This window comes from Typopeltis vanoorti, chromosome 3 (genome assembly GCF_054136105.1).
Source record: "Typopeltis vanoorti isolate ZY-2024b chromosome 3, IOZ_Tvanoo_1.0, whole genome shotgun sequence".
Classification (NCBI taxonomy): Eukaryota; Metazoa; Arthropoda; class Arachnida; order Uropygi; family Thelyphonidae; genus Typopeltis; species Typopeltis vanoorti.
In genome coordinates, this window is record NC_143551.1 from 125,773,516 (window position 1) to 125,785,956 (window position 12,441).

General features: G+C 35.5%; 1 protein-coding gene across 2 annotated transcripts in view; it reads left to right on the forward strand.

The window, feature by feature from the left end:
• The first annotated feature begins 325 nt into the window (after positions 1–325).
• The window catches only part of LOC150108542 (uncharacterized), a 174,186-nt gene continuing 162,070 nt past the window's right edge, over positions 326–12,441 (forward strand). Inside the window, exon 1 of one of the 2 annotated variants that reach the window (XM_090390830.1) lies at positions 326–594. The gene's annotated coding sequence lies outside the window, so the exon portion shown is untranslated. The other variant, XM_090390831.1, reaches the window with a different exon arrangement.

Genomic DNA, 12,441 nt, shown 5'->3' on the forward strand with positions numbered 1-12,441 from the left:
TAGATATTAATGAAACGATAACTGTTGTATTTTGGGCCCTACGAATCATTTATTTATTACATTTTTTCACTTCGAAGGATTTTTTTTAAACTTTTATTAATTAATTTATTTGACACATTTGACGTTCCTATACTTAAACTCTTACATTTGCACGTGACAGGGCACTGTCCTAAGTAGGTACCGCTACGGGCAAACAAATCGACCCATGTCCTGTGGCGCTCTGAGCGGTACACGTTTTTCTAAAAAGGTTATTACGAAAACCTTGACGACTTGCACCCTTCGCGAGCCACCTCAGCTTAGCAGGCCTAGTCGGAGTAGTTCCGTAGGGAGTGGGAACACGCACCAGGAAATAACGTCGGCGAGTGAGTGAGAGAGAGAGAGAGAAGCAGCCCTTGAAACGCCTTAGAATGCTGATGAGACATGATAAACCAGACGTGAGGTTGAGAGTAGCCAGAGGAATTAAAAGAAACCAGGGCGCAGTATGTGCAAAGATCGGAACTGACGTTTATTAGGAATCTGGCTCACCTCTCGAGAAAACAACCAATTCAAACAGTCAGGAGAGTGTCTTCAGTTAAGTGCTCTTTGCTGTTACAGGTGTGCAAAACTATTTTGTTTATTTATTTATTTTTTTTTACACTTCTGTTTCACTGGAATATTTGAACGAGGTTGTCGTTAACATGATCGCTACACTTTTGATGTGAAGAATTTTTTTTTTTAGAAACCCACTATCCGGTAAGTCTTATTTCTCCAGTTATTCTTTTAGGGTGATCATCATTTTAAACGTGATGATTACTTTTAAAGTTAATGGTATAGTGAAAGTTATAATTCTGGAAATCAGTTAATATTTCTATTAAAAACAGAAGACATCCACCTCTTAGATGGCCTTCCCATTTCAAATTTTAAGGTATTTGGACTTTGCTATGAATTTTGAGATCGGAAACGTATGCAAATACTAATATGGTGAGACATTAAAACCGAATTAAATGTACTGTAATGATACTTTGATTAGAAATTACCTAGACGATATTTATTGGCATTCGGGAACTTTTATACTTGCATAAGAATGAGATGCAAAAAAGCACACTTACGTTGGCACTGGATAATAAAAAAAATACTCAAGTAATATTTGCTATTTTAACCTACATTTTGAGATGTATTATATTACATTAATCCATGTATTATATTAGAGCGATACATTTAGAGACCACCCAAGTTATGATCTTATCTGATGTGATATCGGCATACAGCTGAGTAGATGATGCAACTTATGAGTAGGCGATTTCGTTCCCACGGAATGCTCAAGCGTCCTTGGAATTATTTATAAACAATCGAGATATGTATATCGAATTATTGCGTACTTTGCAATCTTAGTTCTGTTTAAGTTATTCTTTTTATCTCTGATTCATGCAGTTTATTCTATTCTTTTTTCGACATACGTAAAAAAAAGAATCTCTCCCTTGAATATATCTGTTCTTTTCTGACGAATATTGCTTTATTTTGCCATTCATTTCTTTCATGTGTGAAAATAAACTCTTCTGCTATAGCGCTGTGGCAGAAACGTTATTCTCCTGTGTATGATTTGTAAAAAAAAAAAAAAAACAGCTGTAATTTGTTTCATTGAAAAATAAAAGTCAAATAAACTGCATCTTCTAAACAGGAAAGTCCCGATATTTGAATACGAAAATCCACATGAACATCCACAATCAACATGAACATCCACATCCACATCCTCCAATGTGGATGTGGATGTTCATGCCTTTAAGTGAATTTTCACCTATTAGGGATCTGAAGTAGCATTGACTTTTTCAGTATACATCAACAGCTTTCTGAGATCATGCAATGCTTTGTAACAAACTGGCAAGCAGTAGCTCTGAATTCACACTTTTATGAGATTCGGGTCCTCATTACTGTGAAATTTCAAGACCGGTTCATTCCAGATTCAACTGATTAATTACGAGCAGATTTTGTGCTTAATGACGTCTATTTATAAGTGGAACAAAACATGTATTCATTTATTTAGAAAAGGCTGAAAATGATCGTTCACTGATTCTCGAAATTTATATAGCGTCTTGTTGTTTAAAAAAATAAATGAATAAAACAAAGGAAGATTACAAGTCAGAAGCATAAAGTTAATTTTATCGATTGTGTGTGTTCACTACGAAAATTTCCAACTAGAACAAATGAAATCGTTTACGTTCAGAAATAGATAGTCTTTTTAATTGGATACGATCAACTGGATAAATAACTTTATGGCTTCCTATGAAGTATTTATTTTTTATTACGATAATTTACCGTTTCTCTTTCCTCACATGGATGTGTCTCTACGAATTATCGTAATTTAAATCTATTTCTTTCTTTCAGAAAGTTTTAATATTATTAAAATAATCAAAAACTGTTCAAAGCACATTTCTGGTATTAATAATGCTCATCTTCGATACAATACAATAATTCGATTTTGCTTTTTAATCCATTCATGTTACGCTTCATTCAAGCATGTACAGCATGTTTAAAGTAAGTTTATTGCCTATCATTCCGATAATGATATTATCGTGATTATTCGGTGATTCAATTAGGATCTATAGTAGACAATTTGTTTTTGATGTACGTTTGTTAGATTACCATAAGTAGTGTAGAAATAAATTCGAAGGAAATATTTAATACTCGTTAGCAATTGTTGAAGCATTTTTTTTTTCCATCTGAACAAATCTAATAAATTCTACACGTGCATGCGATATTTGGAAACGCACTAGGTGAATGGATGAAAACAAGACGAGGAGAGCTAAATTGGGTGTGGAGGAGGAATTTATTGCCCTAAATTACACGAATAGCTTGTCGATTATTGAATGACATTTTCAAAGCCTTCGAAAATGGATTTAATAACCGAATTCTGACAACAGCAAAACTAAAGTTTACCTGAGAACAATAATGTAAGCTTTCCAAGCACTAACAAAATTACAATACAATTACGGACTCAGTTAAGGACGCCAAACAACCTTTAAGGACTTTAATTGAAGGTCAAGTAGCCAGTCGCAAACAGAAATACACACAAATCGGTCAGAGAACACCCTCATACACAAATTAAGAGGCAAAAGTATATTTGTAAGGCAGATTATTGTGGAGAAGTGCACGAGGCAAATTGTGTAGCGCGGTCGTACGAAGTAAATCAGTATAGTGTGACATGGTGAACCAAGTTGTGGAATCATCACCTTCCCTGATGAGTCCTGGGACTTGATGGAAGTGTCCTGCAATAATAATAATAATAATAATAATAATAATAATAATAATAATAATAATACTGGAATGGAGTCGATATCGAAAACTTTTTAGCATGAAAGCTGATTGAGTTTGAGAATTTGAAGAGGTCTCTTGAATCCAACTTATCTCAGGAGGATTTATAAACCTTTCGGGGGGGGGTGAAGATGATTTTTATGAAATGAAGTTACACAAGCAGCGTTTTATACTTTATGTTACAAAAATTATTCTTCTGACTCCAAACTTTCCTCGAATACTGAGCATTAATGAAGTTGCACTGCAAAGTATAAAGGCAAGGAATGCACTAAAACGTTTTACTGTATTTATAATGAATAAAAATATGGATATTTTTACTCAATATAAACACCCACGCCTTTCACCAAGACGCATACTAATATGTCACCCGCAACACTGAAGTTTTGTGAGTATTTCATGAAATTAAGATTTTTTCCTTCTGTGTCATACTTCATATTTTCCTTCATATTTTCGTGCAAAATGTATTAGTATTTCATTACATAACTGACATAACGGTTTGCACATGTTTGTCATTTATTAGTGCTGTTTTTTGATAGTTTCGAACTATTGTATCTAATCACTGTCCCGAGCTCCTGGATTCTTCTTAAAATATGTTGATTATTAAAAATCTACATTCTACATCCCTATGACAATCCTCGAGCGGGAAAAGTAAGGAGGAGATACCATGTAATAGAATCCAAGGTCGATGAGCGATGTGGATGAGGAAAATGTTCTCTACTTTATACTAAGTACAGTACCGAACCTTTCACTCAACACAGAATAAAGGTTCTTTATTCTATACTGTATTACGCAGTTTGGTGCACCTACAAAAGCCATTTAAATGCAAATCATTGGACAATTCATAACTATGTTACTTTGAAAACGTGGAAACAGTGATATTTTATAGTGTGATAGGACTAATGCAAAAACTGCACACACACACACACACACACACACACACACACACACACACACACACACACACACACACACACACACACACACACACACACACACACACACACACACACACACACACTTTTTTTTTCTTTTCTCCTTTTAGTGACTCTTTCACGTGTTGAATAATAGCTAACAGCGTATTGAGAAACCGAAGAGAATGATATCCTCTTCGCATACATGAAATTATACAGCATATTTCAGTATTATAAATTATTATTAATAAGATCCTCTTGGGATCCACATTTATAACAGAGGTCAAGCTTAAATCTTATTATAAATATCAAGTCTATCCTTATTAAATAAATTCGGAATATCATCTGAATCAATCCAATTGACCACCCATTCATGGTCAATGTTTCCAAAAACGAACTATTGGAATTGGCGTTGTGGCTATCATGTTTTTATGTTCAAAACAGGCTTTTTTTCAAGATAGTATTTATTTACTTCTAATCTGAGTCCGTCCATAACAGTCGATAAGAGAACATTTCTGGCAAACCATCAATGAGTTCTTGCTAAAAAATAAAAGAAAAAAATCAGATAATTTCATCTTTTGTTGTATACGTGTATTGCTTGTCTTGTACTATTTCTTGTCGTTGGAAGAGTGTGAATTGCAATAATCACAACTGCGTATGATTACATTCAAGTTAAACAAATTAGTGACTCAAAGCGACGATCGTTGACTTTCCATGATGTATTTCTTTTGCTGGAATGTGTTGCTTTCCATGCAGTTTTAGAAAAGTTGCTGCGCACAAATATGTGGCCTTTAAAACGAAGGCCAGCAGTAAAGGATATTTTTGCTATTCCATCTAGCACACAATTCTATACTACGTAGTAGTCTGTACTACATTATTAGTATTATTTTTTATTTATTTTATTTTTTTACAATTAAAGTTCGTAATTGAAATTTTAACAGCCAGCATACTGCTTGCTAGCTATTAACGCTTGAATAATTGTGTGATAAAATATTATGATGATTTATTTAGTTCGCTGCTAAATAAACACATTTCTTATTATCCATTACCTTCTTTCAACCTAACATACTGGATATTAAAAAGAATTATTCAGTTCTATAAGATATCCCAGAATGGCATAAATGATTGAGCAAGAGACCCAATACTTCTCTCAAGGTAATGACAAGTACTTGCGTAGTGTATGTGTCGGCTTCTATCTACTACGGATGAAATGCAGCCATAGCCTGACCTACGCTTTCTACTTACATGTTTGTCGACACGCCTACTTACACAACGTTAACTAATTACCGCCCTTGTAAAGGTGAGTGTCGTATGACTTTCCCGCTGGCAAAATAAAAAAAAAAGGTATGTCCTGCTGTATTTCCTCATACTGTTTGTTCTTATAACAATTCATTTAAGAGATTTACATCTTTAGGCCTTGGCTAAAGAATTAAAACTGAGCTAATGAGGGATTTTATCATAACTTAGACTGGTTATATTATTCATTTCAATTAGCTAGAGTTGCTTAATCAAGATATCCGAAGTAGACAGACGCGAAACTTTACGTGTTTAGAAAGGGGTGGGAGAATGAATAAAATAGTGCATTTTATCATCGTAGGTCATAGGATAGCATTTCATAACAACTTTTGTCGGTTTGATTTAAAAGTCAACCTAATGTGTGTGTGTGTGTGTGTGTGTGTGTGTGTGTGTGTGTGTGTGTGTGTGTGTGTGTGTGTGTGTGTGTGTGTGTGTGTGTGTGTGTGTGTGTGTGTGTGTGTGTGTGTGTGTGTAATATATATATATATATATTACACACATAAACGTTTACAATGTTAATTTTAAACAATAATTTAATAGATCATACACTGCTTGGAAAGAAGCTAACGGACACCATAGAATAAAGCCCATCTCAATAAGTACTAGAATCTCCTTTCGCTGCGATGACTGCAGCAATCCTACGGGGGTATAATTTCCACAAGCGTACGATAACGACCAGTGGGGATTTTGGACCATTCCGTAGGCACGAAATGAGGTGTCCTGGACTGTTATGGGGTGGACGTCGCTTGACATCTCACGACGCTCCAATTCATCATACAGATGTTTAATAGGGTTGAGATGAGGCCTCTGTGGAAGCCAGTCCAGTGTGGTGTCCACATCTATAAACCACGCAGCTACAGCAGTCTTATGACACGCGGCATTCTCTTGCTGAAAGAGAATGGGCAGTTCCGTAGAAACGCCACAACAAACGTAGGAATCATTGCATTGGTCAGATACCTGTCGGAGTTCAATGTTCGTGGCACCTCCGAATTTCATAGTTAGGGTTACGCGCTCTGGTAAGAGACGTTCGCCGAGCATCCGCGACATCCACACTCGACCATCTGCTCGGAAAGGATGTAGCTTGATTCATCGTCCATAATACAGCTTTCCAAGCTTCCACGTCTCACTGTAACACACCGAATACGACGCTGCATGTTGGTCCAGGTAATGTGGAGCCTGCATATTGCGGTCCTACTATGCAAACCCGTATTGTCAGCGTCTCGTCTGGATGCTTTTGTACAGATTCGTGTTCCAGTCGATGCTGGACCTCCGCAATCAACCTTTCAGCCGACGAATGACAATGTTTACATATTATCCTTTGTAGCACCTTACGGTCATGTTTTTTTCGGTGAGAGTGGTGAGTCCAGTGCGGATAGCACTTGCAGTTGACTCCCTGCGTTTCCATCTCAGTATCGTATCACAGATTGTTGACCTTGGGTGGCCCAATTTGTCCCACAGATATGGCCTGCACATGGCATCCTATCACGACGTCCCTCTTTCAAACACTCTTGGATTCGCGCAAACATTATGTTAAATCGTGGCTTTATATATGTATACGATGAGTCACCTAACAATTCAACGTAGCTGTCTTGATACAGAGAATTATTTTCTTGAATGAAATGAGGACAAATATATTCAGCTTCCATATCTTTTCCTGCAACTCGTGCTAACAATTTTACTTTATTTTATTTTATTTTTTTTAACGCTGCTCTTCTCCAAGAATGCTGCTGATAAGCAAGATAAAAAGTTATCGCAGTAATTTTTTACAACTCTGTTTCATTTTGTTTAGCGTCATTACATACGAATATTACATTTTTTAAAACTCTTTGCGTGTAGAGGAAACTCGATAAAGTACAGAGATTAGAAACATTATTTCAGATAAGACTATCTGGCAATATTTAAATCCGTTTTGCAGACGTCATATGCCAGTCCGGTTAAGTAGTCCTTGTTTACCGTTACGGTGATGCATAGCATTGTTTGTTAAGAGCTTAGTATCGTTGCAAAACTTGGTTTCAGATATGTGATAAGCAAAATATTCTTAGCGGGTGACATGAAGAAACAGTCAATAACTTGGTTCAGCAATAAATCATTGTTTGTTTGTTCTTTATCATAATTCATTTATTCACAAATTAACCTTATCGCTTCATTAATATGAAAATTTCAATTTATGTCGTTGAAAATTGCGCCAACGTTATCACACCAGTCTTTCTGATACTGGAAAATTGTTTGGCAACGCATCATACGCTCATAAACAGTTCATTGATAATTTGTATTTTATTTGTAAGCTTCGATCATTTCTTAAATATTAAGGCATTTAATATTTTAGCCACTGATTTAAGTTATAGTCGGGATTTTAGCCGCTGCGGTGTGGACAAACCTTTGTTCGCTGTGCTGTACCAACCGTTAATATTACAAGGTTTGAGCAAAATCTTAAATGCCTTCTATTTAAATGCCTTGTCGTTTGAATATTTTAAAATATTTTTGAAAGGATTTGGTAATAATTACCCTAATTAGTGTTCACTAATCTGTCCTTGTCTAAATGGCAACGTTAAACTTATGTATGATTTATATAAGAAGTTAAAGAATTCAGTTTCATGTGTCAAACCTTTCTCGTTTCATGTTGCGAGGCATATTTGATATTTTGAATTAGTGCGTTGCTTATCCTTATGAAGGATAATGTTTACACGAATCTTCAAAGTTTTTTTAATGACAACATGCCATTACAAGATCATTGTACGTAAAATGATTTGATACAGCTGTGTTGCTAGCAAACACAGTTCACAAGAAATAAGATATGTGGGATCTCTGTAGCTCAGCAGTTAGAGCACTGGAAACAAAATTACGTACTGATTACTAAAACGATTATAAAATAGCTGTGGTAATTATTCTTAGCCATAAGTAATCCGTTTATTTTTTTTAATAACTTTGTCATTGACATACATTACAAGTATTTCCCTTACTTGGCCTCTCTCGCTAAATACTCGATAAATTTCATTCCTTCAGATGTGCAGCAATAACACATCAACGAAACCTTATAAAATATCTTTCACCAACATTTGAATGTGAACAGTCGCATGGCTTCGCTTTCCCCTAACTCGCGTGCCACGACTCACTGTGCAGTCGAGTAATACTTGAACTTTAATTTAGAACTAATTCAGCCGAAGAAAAACACGTCGATGTTTCAGCAAATTAATGCATCTGTTAGTATGTCATGTTGGCATTCCATTGTTCTTGGCGACAACGATACGAATGTGGATCGTATTGTCAAATGATGTCATTGTTCTTTACTTCGTCATAAGGATAATGAAACACGTACAATTCCTTTTTATTGTATTAGAAATGCCTACTTTAAAAAGCAGTGCAGACTAGGACATAAAAAGGCACACGATATTTTATTAATTGGTTAACTGTTTATTCTGCTTGAAAAAGGTGAACGCATGCATAATCACTGATATGAAATATTCTTTGTCGTTAGGATAATCTTATCCATAAAATGAACATTTTATGGATAAGATTCATATAGTGCTGTAGGTATGCTCGGGGGTTGGATACCTCGAGGTGATCCTGCTTTAGAAACTAAACATGAACCTTTGACAGGCTACTGCAAATCTCTAATAAATAACATGCTGGACTCACTCGGAGGGATGAAAATCATTTACTATCTAAAACTATCAAAAAGCAGACGCTTTTTTGAATGATCAGCATGACAACATGTCAACCTCTGAGCAAATTTTAGGAGGGAAGAAATCCAGCTGATATTTTGTCTTGAATTGGTAGAACACCTTGTGAGGAAATCTTTTCCTGAGAATAGACGCAAATGGAATGAAATAGGAGGAAAAGCCACAGGTTTGTCAGGTGAGCAGTTGTACTAAATGGATTGGACGGTTGCTGTTGCTGCTCGTGTTTTAAGAGGTTTAATGGAAAATGGAGGGATGGATCAGGATGCGAATTCAGTGGAACAGTGCCCACAGTAAGACAGAAACAGACTGTTTCTGGTATGCATAATCTTGTGAGAGAAAGAGCATCGATTTCGCGACGTTCAGAAAATAAACAAGTCGAAATAGCTGTGTGATGCAAATACCCATTAAAATGTGACAATTCAGCGTTGATACCCAGAAACAAATTACAGACGGATTGCGCTGTTCCAGAGCCAGATTCCAGGAATCCAGGTTGTTCATCGACCAGGTCTTGTCCGTACAAATGTCGGTTGGATTAATAATCCTTACATTATGAACTTCCATTTACAAAAACTGTTGCTGATTTGGTTTATGATGATGATTCCTGATAAATGAATGAATTCATCATTCAAAACTTTTGCAGTGTCCCTACCACAGTAGAAGTACTCTTTGCGATGACCTGGATAACTATCCGTTGTGTGCATCTAAATCTGTAGCATCTAAATTGCGTTTGGTATCTTTACTTGTATTAAATAATGTTTTACACCCACCACACCCACACGTCATACACTGGCCTCGTAGTCGCAGCTGCTTCAGCCATAATTCAAAGCAACCATGAAGTATTTAGAGATTGGAAAATCGGTATTCATTGAAATATTGTTAGTTTTTTTGTACCTTGCTATCTACCTGATAAATACTATAAACATAACAAGACCTTACATGAAGTTACTATGGCATATCATGAACACTCAGCAAATACCGTAGTTCTCCCTTATCCGCGGTCAACCCGCGTCCGAAAATATTAAATGGAAAATTCCAGAAATAAACAATTTACAATATTCCATCGGCAAAGTGGATATTAGATCCAACATTGTTTCAAAGCCGAATGTTTGGAGAAACTATGAAGGTTTCGTAAGTTGACCTGAGCGCTACGAGAATACAGTCGTCGGCATCCACGAGTTGCCTTAGCTTGCACTACTTGACTGAAGTAGCTAAGGCAACTCGGGGATGCTGAGAATTATATTCCGTAAGCTCTCTGGTCAACTTACGAAACTTTCATCGTTTCTACAACCATTCGGCTTTGAAACAATGTTGGATCTAATATCCACTTTGCCCATGTAATTTTACATCGCCGAAATGAAGCCGTGTGGCTCTTTCTTTTAGTAATAGACTTCATAAGTTTTAAACTGCGCGCGGTTCTGAGTAGTTCTCGGTTATCAGATGGACTATTGCCGGGTATCGCAGTGCTTGTGTTCAAGTAACCCTTATTTTATTCGAAGTGTAAGAGTAGTGATGCTGGCAATTCGGATATGTCAAAGAGAAGCCGTAAAGTGCTTCCTTTTAAGTAAAGAAAAAAGGTGAAAATTCTCCTTTTTTCTAATAATAACGTATGCTGAGGTTGCTAAGATTCCATTCACATTCAGATAACTTTTATTACAGTATGTTGTTATAATTGTTCTACTTTATTATTAGTTATTGTTGTTAATCTCTTACTGTGCCTGATTTATATATTAAACTTTATCATAGTTATGTATGTATACGGTTCGGTACTATCCGCGATTTCAGGTATTCTCGAGGTGTCTTGGAACGTATCCCCCCCCCCCCTGATCAGGGAGCACTACGGGTAGTTTATTCCAAAGCCTATACAGATGCGATTCTGTTATAAATAGAAAACGAAATAAAATAAAAAAATTCAGTTTATACCTGATTAGAATCATTTATAAATTGCATACCAGGATTATTTATTTTTTCTATTTATCCCTGAAAAAGCTGTCACATTGAATTTTTGTGGCGAAGAGAAGTAATAACGTATCCTAGATATGCTATTTTTAAAATAAATGAATATAATTAATAAAAATCATGCGCAATTATAAATGACTTTGACTCTTTTAAAATAATTATGATCTTTTTAAATTTTCTATCCTGTTTTTTTTTATTAATTTAGAGACACCAATAAAAAAATTATGTTAATTAGTCATAATTCTATACAAAGAGTACATTCTTGATTTCTTTTGTTAATGTTGACTTTGTCATATATTATTACTGTTACGTCATACCTCCAAGGATTCAATTTTGAAAAATATTTGCACGATTCATATTAATAATACCGCATCATTTTTGATGACACTATTATCAAAGGTGGTCCAACATCCTGGAAATCGAAATCTTTTGCTAAAGTTTCAAGAAACAAAAAACCAAGCAGCATCTGACGAATCGCACTTTCTTTCGCAGAAATATCTTTATGAACAACAAAGCTTCTTGCAAAGCTTGGTCCTTCAATCAATGCTCTGAAGGCAAATGTTTTTTCTGGCTGAGCCAAAATAATTACTGGAAATAGAGAAAATTACATTAATTTTTGAGAGAACAAATCAATTACTTTTCCATACTGATTGGGTGTTAACTTTAATTAGATCCCGAACAATAAACAGAATCTCGCTATAAAAGTTTTACTGTGGTTTTAAACAAATCACAGAATAATGTTTGTAAAAGGATTATCGTGTACACGGAACAGAACAGTTCGTAATGTATCCTTTCCGTATGGACAAGGAATACGATATAAAACAAAAGAAACGGTTTTAGATTTATTTTATATGAGAGCTAACTGGAGATATCGCAGTAAAAAAAATTCGAGGTTATTTTTCAAGTAGAGTAATCTAATTATAAATCTGATACCTGATGACAGTAATAATAATAACAATCCGAGGTCTTGCAGGCCTTTAAGCCCACGGCACCTGCCATTTAGTAACATATAAGTACGGTATTATGCAAAATAGGAAGAATTTTGTAAACATACGGTTAGTAATGTTCCAAAATTCCTTTCCTGCTAATAGCTACCACTTTAAGTTAAAAAGACTCCCAATATTACTATTAACTTTTTTTTTTTGTTATGGCGTACCAGCAGCATTATTAACAATGACACGTGACATGCGGTTTCGCAACGCAAGTCACGAGATACGGTATCGTTTTAATTTTCAACTTTTCCTGCTAGCAAAGGATGTATACCGATACTTATTGTATGACACACACACACACACACACACACACACACA